This window comes from Anomalospiza imberbis, chromosome 7 (genome assembly GCF_031753505.1).
Source record: "Anomalospiza imberbis isolate Cuckoo-Finch-1a 21T00152 chromosome 7, ASM3175350v1, whole genome shotgun sequence".
Classification (NCBI taxonomy): Eukaryota; Metazoa; Chordata; class Aves; order Passeriformes; family Viduidae; genus Anomalospiza; species Anomalospiza imberbis.
Window position 1 is genome coordinate 4439874 of NC_089687.1, and position 19400 is coordinate 4459273.

Sequence of the window (19400 nt, forward strand, 5' to 3'; positions counted from 1 at the left end):
AGCCAGATACAGATGTAGATCCAGGCTGTGGGCCCGAGCTGTTCCCTTTATGACATAATTTTCTTACACAGACACTTTTTTCCTCTTGGCCAACCCCATACTCAGGCCACAATAAAGCTATTTTATGTCTTTATCCCTTTGTAAGTTGTATCCTGAACTTGGATAAATACTTTCTTCTCCTAGATGACCTTCTCTCCTTGCAAGGCCCCACCCTTTGTTGGCCAGGTTAGGATGACCCCAGGCATGTTCAGAGTCATTCAAACTAGGTTTTTAGAATCATTGAATCATTTAGGCTGAAAAGACCTTAAGAGTACCGAGTTCAACAGTTCCCCCAGCAGTGCCAAGTCTACCATTAACCCATGTCTCCAGGTGCCACAACCACACACTTTAAACACCTCCAGGGATGGCGACTCAGGCACTGCCCTGAGCAGCCGGTTCCAGTGTTTGATAGCCCTTTCAGGGAAGAAATGTTCCCTAAAATCCAATATAAATCTTCCCTGGTGCAACTCGAGGCCGTTCCCTCTCCTCCTGTCTCTGTTCCCTGGGAGCAGAGCCTGACCTCCCCTGGCTGTCCCCTCCTGTCAGGGAGTTGTGCAGAGCCAGAAAGTCCCCCCTGAGCATCGTTTTCTACAGGCTGAGCTCCTTTCCCAGCTCCTTCTGTCAGATCCTTCCGGTCCAGCTCCAGAAGATGCTGCTCTCCATGCAGTCACAACATCTTTTGCACAAGAGGTAGTGGAAGATACTCTTTTCTAAAACATGAAAAAACAAAAGTCCCTTTCATTGCCCCACTAACAATAATTGCCTCAGAAATTATTGTTATTCTACAATCTTACTTTAATGAAGTAAAGGCAAAATGTGCTTGCTACTGGCATGAGCTGAAGAACTTTATACCAGACAGAGATTTTGAGAGACAGAGTCCATAAAAATGGTTTACTGACATATGTGCACAGGCTGCACATTTCTGGCAGAAAGCAAGTCTCACTTGACCTTGGAGGTAGGGGTTTCCAACAATTTAACACCAAGGGCTCATCCATGTGTGTGTTTCCACCAGCTCTACGTGTCTGTGAGCTCTCCATCATCCTTCTCCCATACAAGTGTTGAAAAAATGAGGTTGTGAAGTCACATTCAGCTGCAGAACTAAGTTTAAGATAAAATTTTGCAGCACGGTGCATTTTGTCAGTATGGAAGTTCAGATTCTAAAGGATCCCCATATCTCCCCACAACCTCTATGAGCTTTGACAAAAAATAAATTATAATGATTGCATTAATAAAAGACACTGAAGCTCCGGTCAGGATTTCAAGTTGTCCCACTCTGGTATATGTATTAACCTACCTTTGAAAATAAAATGCCTGGCTGGTGCAATTCTCAATGCAGTTCCCATGTAAGAAAAAAAAAAAAAAATCAAAGTACCAAAAAGACCAAAAAAAACCAGAACCAGCAGTTCAGCTATTTGAAAACTGGCTGCATACATTTTGAGGTATGTCTACAGTATATCAGGCTTAACCCAAAAATGTCCTCAGATATTCCTCTGCACTCCACTACAAAAGCTTGAAAAGAGAGTTTATTACAGCTTTACTAAAGACAGCACCATAATTTTGATGTCTCAGGGGTGAGTGGAAAGACACATCCCTGCAGGTTATCCCTAACTCTTATTAATCAATACCTAATCTTGTTCTGTATCACACAGAAATATTACTGTTTTCAAGCCTCTCAGAGCAGAGCTAAGATGCAGTATCTGCCAGGTAAGAGCCAGTCCTGCCAGCCAAGCTCTCAGCCTCACCACAGGCTTTTTCTACAGTTCCTCTAGTGCAAAAGATCTATAAATATCACCAATAAAACCTCTTTCATATCTTCCTAGTGTAAGTCTTTAGAGATTTCACTGCTGGAGTAACACCCTGCCTCTTCCAGAAGTTTATTTTTATGGGGGAAAATAAATAAATAAATAAATATATCTATATATATGTTGAGCTAAAAAACCTCAATGCCACAGCAAGCACTACTCATGAAATCAGTCAGAAACCACTGAGAGCTGCAGTGATACCACTCATGATTGTGCTGAGGGTGGAGTGGCTGCTCAGCACTCAGCACAGCTACAAACCCAGGTGTTCCTGCTCCTGCAGGAGATATTGCCCTGCAGAGGGGCAGGTTCCCATCAAGAAGCAGCAGTGACCCCATGCACAAAGAAATTGAGTCATGGGGTCCATAGGAAAATAAATTCTGAATTAAAATCTTACTAATAAGTAAGGAAATTGTATTCTGGGAAAATATCCATGATGGAAACAGCCCACCTCTATGTGCATACAAATGGAATTTTATATTTAAATATGAATGTTTTAACACCAACTCAGTAAAGAGGGGGGTTTTGGTTTTAAATGTTTGCTATCAGATGCTGGAACAATTAACAGCTTGTTGTGAAAATGACATTCCCTAATCCTCTCTTTCTCCTGACTAAAGAAGGACAAATGTGATAAGCAGAGAACACATACATCTGCATAGGAACATTTTCTAATTATTCACGTGGCTGTAAATGATCCCTGGCATCTCATAACATGATGAAAACTGAAGATAAACAGTACATGCCGCTGGGAAAAGAGTGCAAATCCTTCTCCATTTCCCTTGAAATGAAACTTTTGGCCTTGTTATGGCAAAGAAATAAAATTGAACACACAGTTTTACGAAGGTTTAAGGTCTCCTCTTGTGTTGGCCACATACTTCCAGCACCTCTCTTGTGCCAACACCAATTATCAAGTTGTTTAAAAATTGTTTAAAAATTAATTTTCTACTTTTTTTTAATCCACCTTAGCTTTCAGTTTGTTATCTAGCTGTCCAGAAGGTCACTCAAAAGTCAGACTGCTGGCTTATGTGTGAGAAACATGGATGTTTGCACAGATAGAAAAGGGGTGAAGGGATGACATATTCAATGCTAACACAGACCTTTCAATCTAATTGCAAACAAGAAATTGCTGATTTACCCTCACCTGAGGTAACAGAGATGCCCATATTACACAAGGACCCCTGCAATCTTTCATGGTGTGTTTGCACCCATTAACTGCAGTGCAAAACCACACAATATCATAAAACAAATTGGTTCTGTCTGCAAATGGGAGAGACAAACTAGTTAGAGAAGATGGAAATCTCTGCATTTCACTCAGAAACTAGCTCTACAGCTTAGCCATAAATACCCAAAAATCTTGCATTCTAACAGAACTGTGATACGAGTTAATATATTTTGTTTCTAGGTGGCACATGAAGTAAAAAATCCGATGTGTCCCCATGGCAAACCTACAGCTAGAAGATGCAATGGTTATTTTTTTATACAGTTTACCTGCACAGAAATCAAGCTCAATCTAGTGCCAGCTGAGAATTAACTCAGTCCCAATGTTTATTACAGCAGCACACAAAATAAATTAAAATTGCCATAAAATTATGGTATATAGTTTTGAGGTGGCAATGCTAAATAAATATTTATGAATTTCTTAGTATAGTGAGTTTGAATAATAGTTATTTCACAATTTGCTTTGATTAATTTGCTGATGGAAACATTATACATTTTTCCTATTACTTCTGTTTTAATGGAAGAATATCTTTACTGTCTTATTCTATTTCAAATAATTATGTTATACTGAGACAGCTTCAACAATTCACAAACCATTCAGAAAAAAAGCCCAAAATGAATGCAGTTATTAAAGTGACATTAAGTGCTTTAATAATCATTTTTGGTCAGGGCAGATGTGTTATAAATAAATTCAAATGCTGTATTAACCTCAAATTAAAAAACCAGAAAAATCGCAGTCAGCAAGAAAATTGGATATCTTACCAAACTTTGCTTTGCAACTTCTGAATTCCCTGAGAGGATTTTACTGGAAGTGATACTTAACCTTTAGATGTCGTGATCCTGGAATGGCCAGGTGTACACTTCTACAGCCAGGCCAATTATCTTCAATTAAGCAATAAATGTGCAAGGCTTGTTCAGTGCCAGTAGAAATTCCCCAGATTTATACCACACCTTCAGAAATACACTCACAGTTAAAAAACAGAATCACATTCCAGGAAGATCTTAATGAAACACACCTTTATGTAACTTCACCATTTAATACTTTTAATTTAGATTTTTTTTTTTTTTTTAAGTTTTACATCAGCCTTAAAGAATAAAGCTGCTTGGCTTTCTAATTTGAAATAGAAAGCATATTGCTCTAGTGCCTTACAGGAGGGTCTTAACTACCCACCACGGATATTTTTCCTGGACAAGGACCATATAAAAGATGAACATGTTGAGTGTGTTCATTGTAAAACACCAAATTTTTTGGAGCGGTTCATTTTTTTTTGGAATTTACTCTAAAAGATTGCAATCACCTACCCTGCAGGAACAACAGTAATATATCTGCAACACAGCTTATTCACGTGGTACTTTGGGGGATTGTTTTCGAAGAGGAAGAAAAAAATAGAGAGAGACACATGCTGAGAGTTTTTTAAGATGCAGCAAAAATATTATTTAATTTTCCTCAGAAGTAACATATTCTGCTCAGGTTATTTTAGTGATCAAAAGGCATTAATTGCAAAGGTATAAAATAGGGGCTATATGGGCTACCCTGGTGTTATCGGGACACAAAAGAAAACATCCAACAGGTGGGAGAAAAGTGAGATACAGTGCTCTCACTGATTTTAACGGGGTTTATGGGCCACTTATATCACACTTTGCTTTAAAACACAATCCCAGTGTGCACAGAACTTTTGAGATTCCCAGAAAGGCTGTTGTGCTTTCCCTGACCCAAAAAAACATCAGAGAATTTTTAGTGTGTAGTGAGAGAGAAAGCAATACAGGAAAAGTAAACCACAAATGATTTGAAAAAATGCTGCGTGGCATTTACTACCATCTGATGTGCCTTTTAAACCCACTTATTCTCTCATTTCTCCAACATGTGTTTCCAAAAGTGAGTCTTGTAAATAGCAGTGAAATCAAAGATCACACTGTCTTTGTGCTAGTCTTTTCCTTACTAACTGGCAAGATAAATCACTTTTTATATCACTTTTTGTCCATAGCCACTTTTATTTACATTTCTTTACGAAATTGCAGGACCAGGTCAGTCCTTCTTTATGTAATATCACCACTGGACCACTGATCCATAAAAATCAGGCAAAACCATGATGCAGAGGACAACTCACAGCTCCAGCTCATCTCTGCGACTCATACAGCCACACTCAGAGCAAATAACTCAGACTTCTGTGTTCACAGGGCCAGTGCAATGGGTTGAATCTCAGCAACCACATTCTGAGAACTATGGTCTGCCAAACCTGCAGAAGTCAAGGTTAAAAAATCCAAATTATTTAATGCTACATCTGCATGTGGGTCCTCTGTTGGTGCATGAAGTGTTTTCTGTGTTTTTTATTGCTGTCTGTGTGTGAAATTAAGTGCACGTTGACTGGCACTGAGAAATTGGGTTTAATCACACTCAAAACAGGCAGAAAACATTCCCAAGCTCCAGCCAGCTGGGCAAGGGATAACACAGATTGCTGGATGGAGCCCCCAGCCACATTTCCCTGCCCTCCATCTTAGTGACACAAGGGAATTCACTGGCTTAGCATGAACCAAAAAAATAGAAAGCAACTGCACCAGCTGCCAGGCAGCCTCAGAGTAAACACCCCATTATTTACTGCAGTGAGAAATTCTTTACTTTACCCTTAAATATTTTCAAGCATTTTAGGATTCATTGTTTAAAATTAATTAAATAAAGCTGCAAGGTTTTGAATATTTCCCGTTCCATATTTAAAAACCCTCTGCTGACAGGACTATATTTTGGTGCAAGTTTCCAAATGTAGTATATCCATAGATGTCTATTGTGACCATGCCAGAGAATGAGGCTTTAACACGACCTTAAAAGAGTCTCTTTGTTAATTGGATTCTTCACTTCTCCCCGGTTTGGGTGGTGAGCATGAGAGATTCACACTCTTCTCAGAGGAAACTTTCTGTGGAGTTTCAAAAGCTGCTATTGAACAGATCTAATAACCACACTCCTCTCAGAGACTCCGGATCCTCCCAGCAAATGTCTTTGCCTGATGCTCAGTAGAGATAAAAAGGATTTCACTAAAAATATCAGCCTCCTCCTCCTCCCTGATACCTTCCCTGGCTGTGAATTTAAAAATTCAGTCACTGCTGAGGTAAGTCTGTGATGGAAACATGGGTCTTCACTTATGAATGAAGGCAATGGAGGTGCTTCCTTTAGCATAATTTAAAATCAATCACAAGGGCTACAAAGGAATCCATTTCTCAGGTTTGGTCTTCTTTGGCTCTATCCAAATGAATTTCCCAGAATTTTTTCTTTAACTTTATAATGAGATTAAAGAAACGCAATAAGCATGCATTTAAATCAGAGGCTTCTGTGTAATCTAAATGATCCAACTCAGGACAGAGAGAAGGAGGTGTGCTATTATGAGGCCTTTATTTCATAGGCCTTTTTTCTTATGGTCAGTTATTTTATAATGCAGTGGTTTTATTGCTGTGGCATTGGTAATTACAATAAAATTTCTTAATGACTAAATAAAATATCAGAAATAGGTATTTTTGAATTTTTTGTTAAACCCCAATCTTAATGTCAGTGAGTCCATTGGGAATTAGAGGCTTGCAACAGCACCTTTTTCTATGAAAAAATTTGAATTTCTGTACAGTACATGTTAGGTAGAGCATGTTATCTTTGTACCTAGCCAGTACATACAACACAGCCTGCAGCTGAATCACATCTACAAGTCATTGTGACCGCATCAGCGAGTCAGGAGAAGTTAGAGAGCTGTGTGGTTAAGTCCCACACGTTTCTGCTCCCTTTCTTAATCCAGCAGTAGCACTGTTCCCTTTCCAAGATGAGCTGTTGTGAGGAATTGTGCAACAACTCCAATATTATCCCCATATCCATCTAAGCTTATCCACCTAAACCTCAGGTTGTGCCAAGGAACGTTTAGGTTGAATTTTAGGAACAATTTCTTCACCAAAAGAGTTGCCAATCTCTGGCACGGCTGCCCAGGGCAGTGGTAGAGTCGCCATCCCTGGAGGGATTTGAAAACCATGTGGATGTGACACTTGGGGACATGGGTCAGTGGTGGCCTTGGCAGTGCTGGGGGATGGTTGGGCTCAATGATCTTAAGGGTCTTTTCCAACTTAAAAGAATCTGATTCTCTGGATCTCACTCAAACAGTGAGAAAAGCAGCTGGCTCACAGCAGCTTTACTGGGCGTACGACTCTTCAACAAAACATGTTAAAAAAGATAAAAACCATGGCAACTTCACCTGATTTGGTTTTCTTCCCAGAGAAGAACCTGAGCATCCACAGAGGAGCTGTAGCTCTCAGCATCCTGTTGCTACCTCCTTCCCAAGACCAAGCATATCCTGAACAGCAAGAACACAAAAGCAGAAAGCTGAAAAATCAACATAAGAGTGCTTCTAAAGAAGCCTTATCACTGCCACTTGAGATGTCAGAATTAAGAAAAAGCCTCCAATTTGAAATTTAAACTCTCTGACCACTGCTGCTGCCCCACAGCAACACCTCAGTAAGCTATTATGGAACAGAGATGCAAAGGACAAAAATAAAATGACAGACAATTACACACTTAGCATTTCTTAATTCTGAAGTGTTTATCTTCCCAATTAAAATAGTGCTTAGCCAATAAGGTTATTTTGTATCTGATATATGCTTTATGAATATATATGGAGCTGTGGTACTAAAATCAATGTAAACCTCTCAAAAAATACTTTAATTTGTTTCTGTTATTAAATGAAGCCAGTGGATCTTTTAATCTCTATGTTTATAGCTATTCATCTCACTTTAATGATCCTCCTTAGTTATTTTTTATTTCTTTGTCCTGCTTTGATCAGGCTCAAGACTGATTGCAAATCAGGAAGACCCTCCTTGAAAAGTGTCTGTACTGATTCTGTGTTTGAAAATGTTAACATTATTCAGGATTTGACTTTTTTGCACATACCCAGGGCAGTGAAGCTAGGATTATTTTCAGCGAACCCAGAACTAATTTTTATTTGTGATGAATATCAATTTCTTTCTCAAAATGAGATTTCTTATAGAATGCCCCCCAGTTTAACATTTTTTGAATGGGAATTTGCCAATGGTAAGATTTATAAATTTCAAGGACATTTCAAACTGGTCAGCAGGAAGCCACCACTATTATGGCTCTCAAATTTTATGACAACATAGCCCCAGTATTACTGACGGATGTCTGAAGAGCAAGTCACCTGTTACATCCAGTGGTTTGTAGCTGACACTTTTCTGATTTTATATGCTAGAACTTTACTGTACAATACTTTAAAATGATTTCTCTCCTCAATGGCTTTGAACCAGATAAAGCCCTTTGTTACACAAGCCAGACAATTTTTACACTGTGGCAGCGCATCCCACATTTTTCTCTTCTGCAAGGGTTTTACTCACAGCAGGAGCAAAACACCTATTTAATATCATCCAGGGTAAAACTCACATATTTTTTTTGTGTTCAATTTACCAAGAAATGCAATGAGGTCCTAAAAATTTAAAGTGAATTACCCCACGTGTCTCTGTGTCTTGCTGAACAGTTTGCCAATTCAAAAGGATGTCAGGAAGAAGCAACATTAAGCTAACAGCCGTGTGCATTGATTTTCTGAAAGATTAGGTATTGCAAAATTGTGAGGAGAAAGAACTAGGCTTCAGAAATTTGCTTGACATAAGGGAATGAGCGGTGGAGATTCATTAATCAAAATCTATAAGGACTTTATTAATAATCTTGCTTGATAAGTTTTAAAGGAAAACAATGATATTTTAAAGCATTTAGAATATTTAGAGTACCTGCAGGGATTGCCTTTGTTAGAAACTGTCTTCAGGCTAAAGCTCCACTAATAAGATGAAAATTGCTGATACCAGTTTGAGCAAAATATAAGAGTAATTTCAGCAGAGATGAGTTTACAAGAATGCAGAATTAATGGAAGCATCTGCAGAATAGTCCTTTGGAGCTTTCCTGGTGACACAGCTTTCCTTTTCTAGTGACACAACAGCCTCTCAGGGTAATAGAGCAGATGACGATGTAAAAATAAAAAGAAAACAACAAAAGGAGAAGAGCTGAAGTTCATCTTATTTGCTTCCTTCAATGACTTGATGTAAACAGCAGCTTGGGGTTTAGTACATGGGGTACAAAATAAATATTTGGGTTTTTTTCATGGTGAACCTATACATTTTTGTAATTACTCAGTGAAATGCTTGCAGCCAAGCTTGTCTTTCTCATCTGAAATAATCCAGAGAGTAAACCCAGTGTTTTGGGCAGAATGTCAAATTTTGGGGTTAAAGATTTATTCCACTCTAATTCTTAAATGTAACAAAATGTTACTTGGAAGCCATTAGCAAAAAAGGTCATTCTAAGCTATAAAATGATTCCGTGAGAAATTATTCCAGAGACAAATATACAATGTTGATAATTACATTGTTAGATAATTCAATTAACCAAACTTCTGTGGAAGGCTTATCCTGAACTTTGGTGCATATTATATAAAATTATTTTTGTATTACATAAATAAATATCTAAATGAACATTCTTATGACTATTCAACCAAACAGAAAATGTGGTTTTCAGTTTAAACAATGCTTATTTTTCAGCTGCATGGCTCTATTCCTTTTAAATTTTGCTTTAAATATTCCTCTTTCTCTGTAAGATTATTGTGCACAGCATTTGGTGAGGGCCTCCACAAAACATTTTGCTCAATAATGAACCGATATCCTCTACTTCACTGCTTTAGTCCTGCTGAATTTGTGAAGATGTCATTAAAATATGACTTTCCTTTTTTTAAAGACCTTGGTGTAGAACCACTAAATTGTCTTTACTGTACTCACCTCCTCAGCAGTACTCAGTGAGAGCAATCAGGCCATATTTTCCACTCATGCTTATGTAAATCAGAAATAAATCATTTGCAGCCAGCAGGCGTGACCAGTGAGAACAGGTTCCCAGCTGTTCAGCATGGGCTTAGTCAGGAAAGATTTGTTGGACTCGGTGGTTCACGCTAAAACGAGTAAAGAGCAGATTTATCTCTGCCCCTGGTTTACAGGACACGCCTGGAATTTGGGGGTTTGTAACAGGTTTTATCACTTTGTCCTTCCCTGAATGCATACAGTGAGCTCATTACCATGAGTAGGAGTTGTGATCCCATTCAGGCTCTGACTCAGACCTCGATTCTCCCTGGGCATCCTCCTGCTGCCTGAGCGTCCTTCTCTTCATCCTAACCCACACAACAGCGGCAATTCACTGACAAACTAAGGGGCCAGGGGGAGAAACAATGCATGCCCATTTTACCATTCTTTTGGACTCATTTCCTCGGGATTTAAGCCGAAATTCCAAACCCTGAGCACTTCCAAGTACCTGGTCTTTTCTTCCACTGCAGTTGTCCTACCATCTGCCTCAGAGCTGCCTTTTCCAGCTTGTCCCAGGAATTGGCAGGGTTTGGAGAAGAGGCACGGTGGAAACACCACTTTACGTTTCTGGCTGCCTTATTTATCCCATACATTTATATTGGTTATTCTGGATATAACATTTTATACTTTGAGAAGAGACAAGCAAGACTGGGCTAGGCATGAGCAGAGTTTGTAAATTTTCCCCGAACAGTGACAGATGGATGTACATCCAACCTCGTACAGCTCGAGTGCATGCAAACATCAAAATCAAATTTCATTTCTCCTCTATCAAATAAGACAGAGCATGCTGTAGTCATTGAGTAATCAGTGTTATCTACTCAGGCTCTGATATTTCTGATCTCCTAAACTCTGTTAGCTTGGCCCTTGCAAGATCTTTCTCTGTGATTAGAGAGTGGGGATAATGTGGTCAAAAGAAAAGAATGGTTGTATCAGTGCATGTACACAACTGCTTCTGTCTAAGCATTGATACTGGGAAAACAGATCCCTCCTGGTAGGCATCCTGAAATCTGGGGTGAAGGCAGTGTTAATAAAACAGCATTGAATTAGAGCTGCTTTCCCAGCTCTAAATTTACCAAAATTTATCTAAAATTTCTCAGTAGAAAAAGACATACAATATCAAATCCCACTTGTGAAGGAAAAGATTCTCCCCAGATCCTGCTGAATCTGATTAATAAAGTTATAGATTTAATTAAACTAAAGCATTATTTTTTTTTTTTTTTAGTATCTGACTTTCTAGGGAATAAAACACAATAGTTTGGGTCTTTCAAAGAACATATCTTCCTAAGCTTGTATTTCCATTCAATAAAGCAGATGCATTAGGGGACCAAGGCCTTATTCAATCTAAGCATTTAAATTACTTAATGGAATGTAAAACAGAAGCAAAACTTTCAGCTGATGGCTATCAGCAGCCCTGAGCTTCCATGGGCTTAATCGACCTCTTTGTAGGCAATATCCATCAGTCACAGCCGGGCTCCACACCTGAGGGCTGAGGGTGGGCTCAGTGCCTGCTGCAGAGCCCAGTCCTGAGGCTCCCACGCACACTACAGGGCTCCGCTGCTCTGAACCAAAAAGGCCAAAGGCTCCTGGCCTGGATCAGGAATGGTGTGGCCAGCAGGAGCAGGGAGGTCACTCTCCCCCTGTACTCAGCACTGGTGAGGGCACACCTCGAATGCTTTGTCCAGTTCTGGGCCCTCAGCTTGGGAAGGATGTTGAGACACCTGAGCATGTCCAGAGGAGGCAACGAGGCTGGAGAGGGGCTTGGAACACAAGCCCTGTGAGGAGCCACTGAGGGAGCTGGGGGTGTTTAGCCTGGAGAAAAGGAGACTCAGGGGTGAGCTTATCACTCGCTACAGCTCCCTGAAAGGTGGCTGTGCTCAGGTGGGGTTGGTCTCTTTCTCCAGGCAGCACTGACAGAACCAGAGGACACAGTCCCAAGCTGCACTGAGGGAAATACAGGTTGGATATTAGCAAAAAGTTTTTTACAGAAAGGGTGATAAAATTCTGGAATGGCCTGCCCAGAGAGGTGGTGGAGTCACCATCCTTGGCTGTGTTTAACAAAGCCTGGATGTGGCACTGGGTGCCAGGGTTTAGTTGAAGTGCTGGGGCTGGGTTGGACTCGATGATCTTGAAGGTCTCTTCCAACCCAGTGATTCTGTGATTAGAGATGAAGCAAGAAATGCTTTCTTACCCTTTTCCCAGAACAAGGGTGCTGGGAGAGAAAAAATGTCCAAGGAAAAGACTGAGCAGGAGCTGAAGAACAGCAGGTGGGATGAGGCAGGCTCTGGGCAGGAAGGAAGCAGGGTCCCTGGACAGGGACAGGATGCACAACAACACCAAAACCTTCTGCTAAAGCTCCTCTCACAACCCTTGGCTTGAGCAGAGTGACTTGGGCACACGAATGTCTCCTGATCAAGCCCTGGAATGGCTGCCCGGGGAGGTGGTGGAGTCACCATCCCTGGCTGTGTTTAACAAAGCCAGGATGTGGCACTGGGTGCCGGGGTTTAGTTGAGGTGCTGGGGTTGGGTTGGACTCGATGATCTTGAAGGTCTCTTCCAACCCAGTGATTCTGTGAATTCTGTGGGTTTTTCATCACCTACCCATTGTAATTACAATCCATGGCACCCAGGCTGTCTCTCTGTGCTGACTTTTGGACCCCACAGATCACCTTAAGGCATTTGGGACCTTTTCACCATCCTTGGTGCAGTCAGGGCTTGTGTCTTGCTTCCACTACCATTAGCCTTTCACTTTTAGTTTGGCTTAGTTTAAAAACCCACTTAATTAGGGCTTAGTGTCTGCCTGTATAAACAGGTATCTATGTGTTTTTTATTATTAGAGAGTTATATTTTCCATTAAAAAAAAAACTTTCTGAATTATTTTTTATATGATTACTTCAATTTTTAAACAGACATAGCAGCAGCAAGAACAGTGAGAATTCAGCATTTCTTAACTCCTGGAATCAGGAATTGTTCAAGCAAGTAAACTCAAAACAGCTGTGGTAATTGGCTGAAATTGCCACTTTTAATGACACAAATTATACCAGAGTGATGTTTAATGAAAGTTATAATTCCCAGCTTCTATATGCAAAATTTAAAACATTCTCCTAAATTGTGTTGACCTCTCTTGTTTAGTACCCTGCTAATCATTGAAAATTAGAAACAAATGCTTCAATTAAGAGACAATTAATTGACAATTAATTCAACAATAAGCAGATGGCCAGAAAGAGCATCCTGCTATTAAATGAATCAAATGTGAGAGGGAGCATTTGACCTTTCTTATGTAAAGCTCCCCTCCTCAAAAAAACCGCTTTTCCCGAAAAAAAGAAAGCACGTAGATTTTTTTGTCTCTTACTCTGCAGAGCTATAACTTTGAAAAATGAAAATAAAAACCTTATTTACATCAGTATTTTGGTCTAGGGGATAGGAATTGTGAATTAGGAGGGAAATAAGGAGCAATAGCATGCACAAGTGCAAGAGGATTTACAATAGCTCTTGCACCCCAAGGCCTAATAGAAGAAAATAAAGCCGCCATTATCATCAAAACTGCAGATGATCTCATAAAGGGCTTGTCTACACGGGGAGGTCAGCACTGAACAAGCTCTGTTATGAATTTTAAGTGCAGTTGCAACTTTTCCTGGCTCCCCGTGCAGGAGGGGCAGCTGCTCTTCCATGGCTCCCATGGATGAGGCGCAGAGAGGGGCTGGGGCAGGAGCGCGTTACCCAAAACTGCAGCGAGGCGCCCCGAGCACACACACAGCTCAAGCAGGGCCTTCTGCAGGGTGGGGTGGGAAGGTGGCTGCAGAAGCTGCTCTGCAGGTGGGGTGGGGTGGTTCAGCACCCCAAGAGGAAAAAGGCTCTTTACATTCACCTCTCCACTCGCTCCCCTAGAGCATCCCCTGCAGATCAGCCTGATGGGCTGCTGTTCTAATTGTCTCTTGGCATTCATCACAGAACGGCTTGGGCTGCAGGGGATCTTAAAGCCCATCTCATCCCAGACCCTGCCATGGGCAGGGACACCTTCCACTATCCCAGGGTGCTCAGAACCCTGTCCAACCTGGCCTTGGATGCTTCCAGGGATGGGGCAGCCACAGCTTCTCTGTGCACCGTGTGCCTGGGCCTCTCCACCTTCCCAATATCCCATCTAACCCTGCCCTCTGGCTGTGGGAAACCATTCCCCCTTGTCCTGTCCCTCCAGGCCCTTGGCCGAAGTCCCTCTACAGCTCTCTTGGAATGTCTTTAGGCTCTGGAAAGGGCTCTAAGATCTTCTTGGATCCTTCTCAAGGCTGAACAACCCCAGCTCTCTTATCCCTCTGCAGGGCTGTATGAGGAGAAGGCTTGAATTCCATAGCAAAAGTCCTTGGCAAGCCAAGGTTTCACTCTACATACCTCAAAAACTCCAAGGCAAATTCTCAGTAGCATTTGGGATGTTTTCAGATAACTTCAGAAAATGGTCCTTTTGCAGCTCCTTGGTTCTTTGAGAAAATGCATAAAATTCTAATTTCGTTCAGAGAACCATTGTATCTGTAAATAATAATTTATGCTAAAGTTGTAATGCAGCGCATAAAACAGAAAAGCCATTTGTCCCATACAGAAAGAATTGTGTCTATGGATCGCTAAAAAATGAACTTTTTTAGCGAAAAATGAGTTATTTTGTCTGAAATAAATTGCAAAATTAAATTGATGAAGAAAAAAAAACAGATTTGATGAAGGAAAAAGTTCCTTTAAAAGAAGTCGAGCTGCAGATAAACCAAAGTTTCTACTCTCCAAATTTTTATTTAACCTATAGTTAAAAAAATAACATGGTTAATGATTGAAACTCATAAATAAATAATTCCTGCCATCCCTCACATGGCACCGCAGGCGCTCTGACTCTGTTTCATTTGATGCTGTATTTTATGCAGTCTGACTACGATTTCATTGGTAATTTATACTGCATAAACCTTGACACCTGGGTGGCAGGAGCAATAAGCTGAGCTTTCTGGGGCTTTGGCATAGGTAAAGCAGGCAGGTTAATCATTGCTTATACCTGGAGCTGTCTGGGTTTTGTTAATATTCATCAGATGCTCCTGCCCTTTATTTCTGTGGATGTCTTTTAATCCCACCATGAGAACAACCTAATCCAAAAGCTGGAGCAGCAAGACCATTAAGCAAATTCATGAATACTTTCTCCATAATACTCATCTTTCCTATGTCAACATAATAGGGATGTTTTTTCCTTTAATATTAATAACACATTTGTACTTGAAGAAATGATTTTTTTTTTAAGAATTCCAGAAGTTAAACAACCAAATAAAAGTTGCTGTGGAAAATCAGTTGTATTCTGTGAGTTGTGCTTGGTGTGCCCTGGAAAGGACTTCCTGAACTGGTGGGGCTCTGGGTAAAAATTTGCATCTTTTAGACTAGAAATGTGCAGACAGAAATAATTAAACTGGCTTTGTCCAGGTAATTCATGGGAAGTGGAAGTCAATGGAACTGGAAATACACTCTATTATTGTTTCGGGAAACAAGCCAGAAAGAGGTGAGGAAGAACAATAATTTCAATGCTAATAAAACCAGAGTCCTTAAATGTTTTGTTATCTTAGAAGGAGCCAGACAGAAATGTGGTGACACAGAGAGGTGGCTCCTGGTGGAGCCTCCAGGAGTGGCAGAGCTCAGAACTGGCAGCCAGAAACAATCAGGGAGTTTAGTAGCAGCAATGTTCTTTTTAGTCAGGATAAACCTCCCAGCCAGACCTCTCAAATCTTAAAGATTAATTATTTTACCACTGCATGTCTTCGATTCCTCTTCAGTTTGCTCCTGCTTAGTACATGAGACTGTGAGATCATAAAGGACATGAGACTGAAAAAATAATGACATATGTAAATAAACATATGATGTTCAGAGCCATAAAGTAATATTTTTTTTCTTGTATACAGACTTTTTATACTCAAATAGTGACTTTTTTAACCTAAGTCACTGTCTCAGTTGTTTTCATGTTCAAGAAGAGAGGTCTTCTTACTGATTGCTGGATTATCTTGCCTTCTGCAGGGATTTAGTTAAACTTCCTGAGTTAGTGAACTCTAAAAACCACTTTTAAATTATAGCACTGGTTCAAGTTTCTTGTTTTAATTAAATCTTAAACAGTCCCCCAGCAGTTTTGTGCATGTCTCCTCCCTTGGAATACCTCAATCCATTCCCAGTTGTCATGCTCAGAGTGCTGGGTCTGCACACTCATTAGAGATACCAGAGAGATGGCAAAAGAAATATTAAAAACCCCAAACAAACAAACCAAAACAAAGGGGGAAGATATTGAATATAGTTTAGGAAAATTCATATGTAAATCTGTGTCAAGTTTTTCTTCACCTGTCATTGGTATTTTAAAATATTTTAGATTGTCTTCTGATATCAAAAATGCAAATATTTTGAAATTAGTAATTTTATTATTAATACCTTAGCACTTCTTTTAAGCTTAAAATAAAGAAAAGTAGGAATTTTAACTTTTTTTCATTTTCATCTTTCTAGTTTATAATACTTTTTAAGCTTTAAATTGTAACAAAGCATTTTAAAAAGTGAAAAGCATAGAAAAACAAAACAAAAAACCTCCAAACAAATGTATTAAAAACATGAAAGTAAAATGTTGAGGTTATTATAAAGTAAATGTTCTTGGGATATTTGTTATTTTTAATTTGCATGCCAAAAAAAGATTAGAAAAAAGTATAGTTCATCTAGAAAGAACAACTTCCACAGGTAGTCAAGTTGTATGATGTGAATTTTAGTAAATATTTTTTCTCCAAAATGAATCATCTAATTTTCTGAAGATCATGAAAAGAGCTTTGTTTTGAGTGATATAATTTTTTTCTACTATTGCAAAGATTAGACGTCCTTTGATTTTCTGAAAATTATTTGTAAATTTTTTTAATTCCTGTAGTACAAAAGATAATTAGAAAAAATGGGGGCTTATTAGTTCCACACTGGAACTTCTAAACATCTGGAAAAGCAGCTGTCATAACCATAAATATAGCTTTTATTTGTAAATATTCATTGTTAAATTAGTATTGGAATAATCTGGGGATGTTCCAAATAATCTGAAAATACCTGAAAAAAAAAACCTTTTTCAATATTTTAACAGAATGCACAAGAACATCTGTGTAATTCTATTTCTTAGCCTTTATTCTAGGCTCAACCTTATTCTCTAATGACACCAAGATTGAGAGCTGGACTAATACAGTCTCCATCCCTCTGTAGCAATGATAATGTGAATAAATTGATGAGGGCTCAACACTACATTAAGATCCAATAGCCAGACACATTTAGATAGCTACAAACTCAAATCTGGTTGATTTCCTTTGTCAGCGAAGGTATTTGAAATAATAAAATGCATCAATTACATCAATTAGAGTGTCTTTACTATTTAATCATTAAGAAATCCAGAGGCAACTTGTTTCCCTACAGCTGTGGGAATTCCTATAAAGCCAGTAAATTCCAAGAGACAGATGTGGGACCAGAGACCTAAATGAACCCATGTTCAGTGGAGGCCTGTGTTCAGTTTTGCAAATTAAAAGAGAAAAAAAAAAAAAAAAAAGAAAAAAAGAAACAAATTAACATACTAAAGTCTTTTGCCCTCATTTTTCTTTGTTGCTACTGGAACATAGGCTAACTGGGGTTTTTTTTTGTAGCCCTTCATCAAGTGTTGGTGGCTTATCTGCAGCTCCAAGGCAGGATACAGGTTAGCAGGGTATTAGCTCTGCGCCGTCTTCACTTGAGACCAAAAAAGCATTCAGTCAGCTCATGAAAGATATAGTAGACCTGGCAGTTTATTATAAATCCTGTGCACTCCTCAGCAGTCCCAGCCAGCAGGTACACCCCTGCAGCTCAATTCAGGGATGCACAGAGGATAATGTTCCCTTTAGATTCAACTCTGTTCTTCGCTAATCTCCTGTCAGCCAAATTCTCCTTGCTCTTCTCCATTTTGCACCATGTTTCACTTTGGAAATCCTTAATTAGCCACCGAGGCAGGTTAAAAAAAAAAGTGACACAGCTGATGAGTCAGCATTTCAGTTAACAATTGACAAAGTTTTTGGGTATTTTTTTAAAGTCCCAAACTCAAGAAGTGTCTGGCTCTGCAGCTCACTTTCTGGAGCTTTGAAATGCAAATCACTAAGTCCAGTAGACTGAAACTCAATCTGAATTAGTCAGAAGTGTCAGAACAACAAAGGCTATGAAAGTGCAGTGCCCTATTTAACAAACCTTTGTGAAGAGATCATGGTGGAGAAAGCGTGGAGTTTGTCACCTGAAAGTCTTTAAAAAGTTGCCTCCCTAATCACAACTGCCAGACCTTTCTGAGCAAGGATTAGATAACACAGATATAAAAGTTCATTCAGTTCTCCAAAGACCATCTTAACGGTTTTATATAATGTGATTTAAGAGTGATGGTGCAAAGAGTGAAGAGCATGACAAGTCCAGGGCCAAATCCTCAAACCCAGCTTTATTCAGCCATAATTTCTGCAGCACACATTCTGCCTCAGTGATGCACACGAAGTGTCCTTAGTCCCATTGAAGTTCCACCTCTGCAAGGAGACATAAGGAAATGTATGAGAATGCCCTTGTCTGGATGCTTCCCTGACAGACTGCTTCCTCCCATGCAATAATTAGCAGGTATTAATTCACCGTAACTATTTGTTCCTGTAAAATTTTGGAGAAGCATGGACCTTCAAAGCCCACACCAGAAATATCCCACGCAGTCATTAACTGTGTGATTCACCAACTTTAAATGCTGTACAAAAATATCCATGTGGACACTCATTTCCAGGTATGTGACATCTGATTTCCTCCTTTTCCAGAGCATGAATTTAAATATACCCATGAAATCCCCTCATTTGCCATGTGGTTGCCTTGTTCCCTCACAGATATGGGGCTACCTCCTGTTTTCCCAGCTGCTCCTCCTCATTTTCCCCTCTCCAGGTCTCACAACTCAGCACAGTGGCCTAAACCTTCCTGCAAGCTGTCAGCTACATCATTCTACAAATAAAACACCTCACATGAGAGACCCCTTTCCTTAGGAGAAGAGAATAAAGAGGGAGAAAAGATGCACTGGGAACTGCTTCAATTTACTCAGCATTATGCCAGTAAATTTACAAAGCAAAATAGCCCTGACTGTGCTGGGAAGGCTTTTCAGAGCAGACATCAAGTTCATCTCAAGGAGAGTGCTTTGCAATATGACTGGAAAGGTCTGTTGGCTTCCTAACACATTGAATACTTCTGGAGAGTCGGGGTGTTCAATGTGGTGGCTGCTGCCATTGGGGCTTTGAAGATGCTTGGCAGAGTTCTGGGTGGCAGCCAGAACCTGCCCATCCTCCTGCTCCACCTGGGCACAAAGTGGTTTGCCCTGCAAGCAGAGCCAGGTTGTATTTCCATGTGGATTCACTCCAGAGAATGGGTGCAATCACAAGACCTACAGCAGCTCCTTGCAGAGCTAAGCTGATGTTCCCACCAGGCTTCT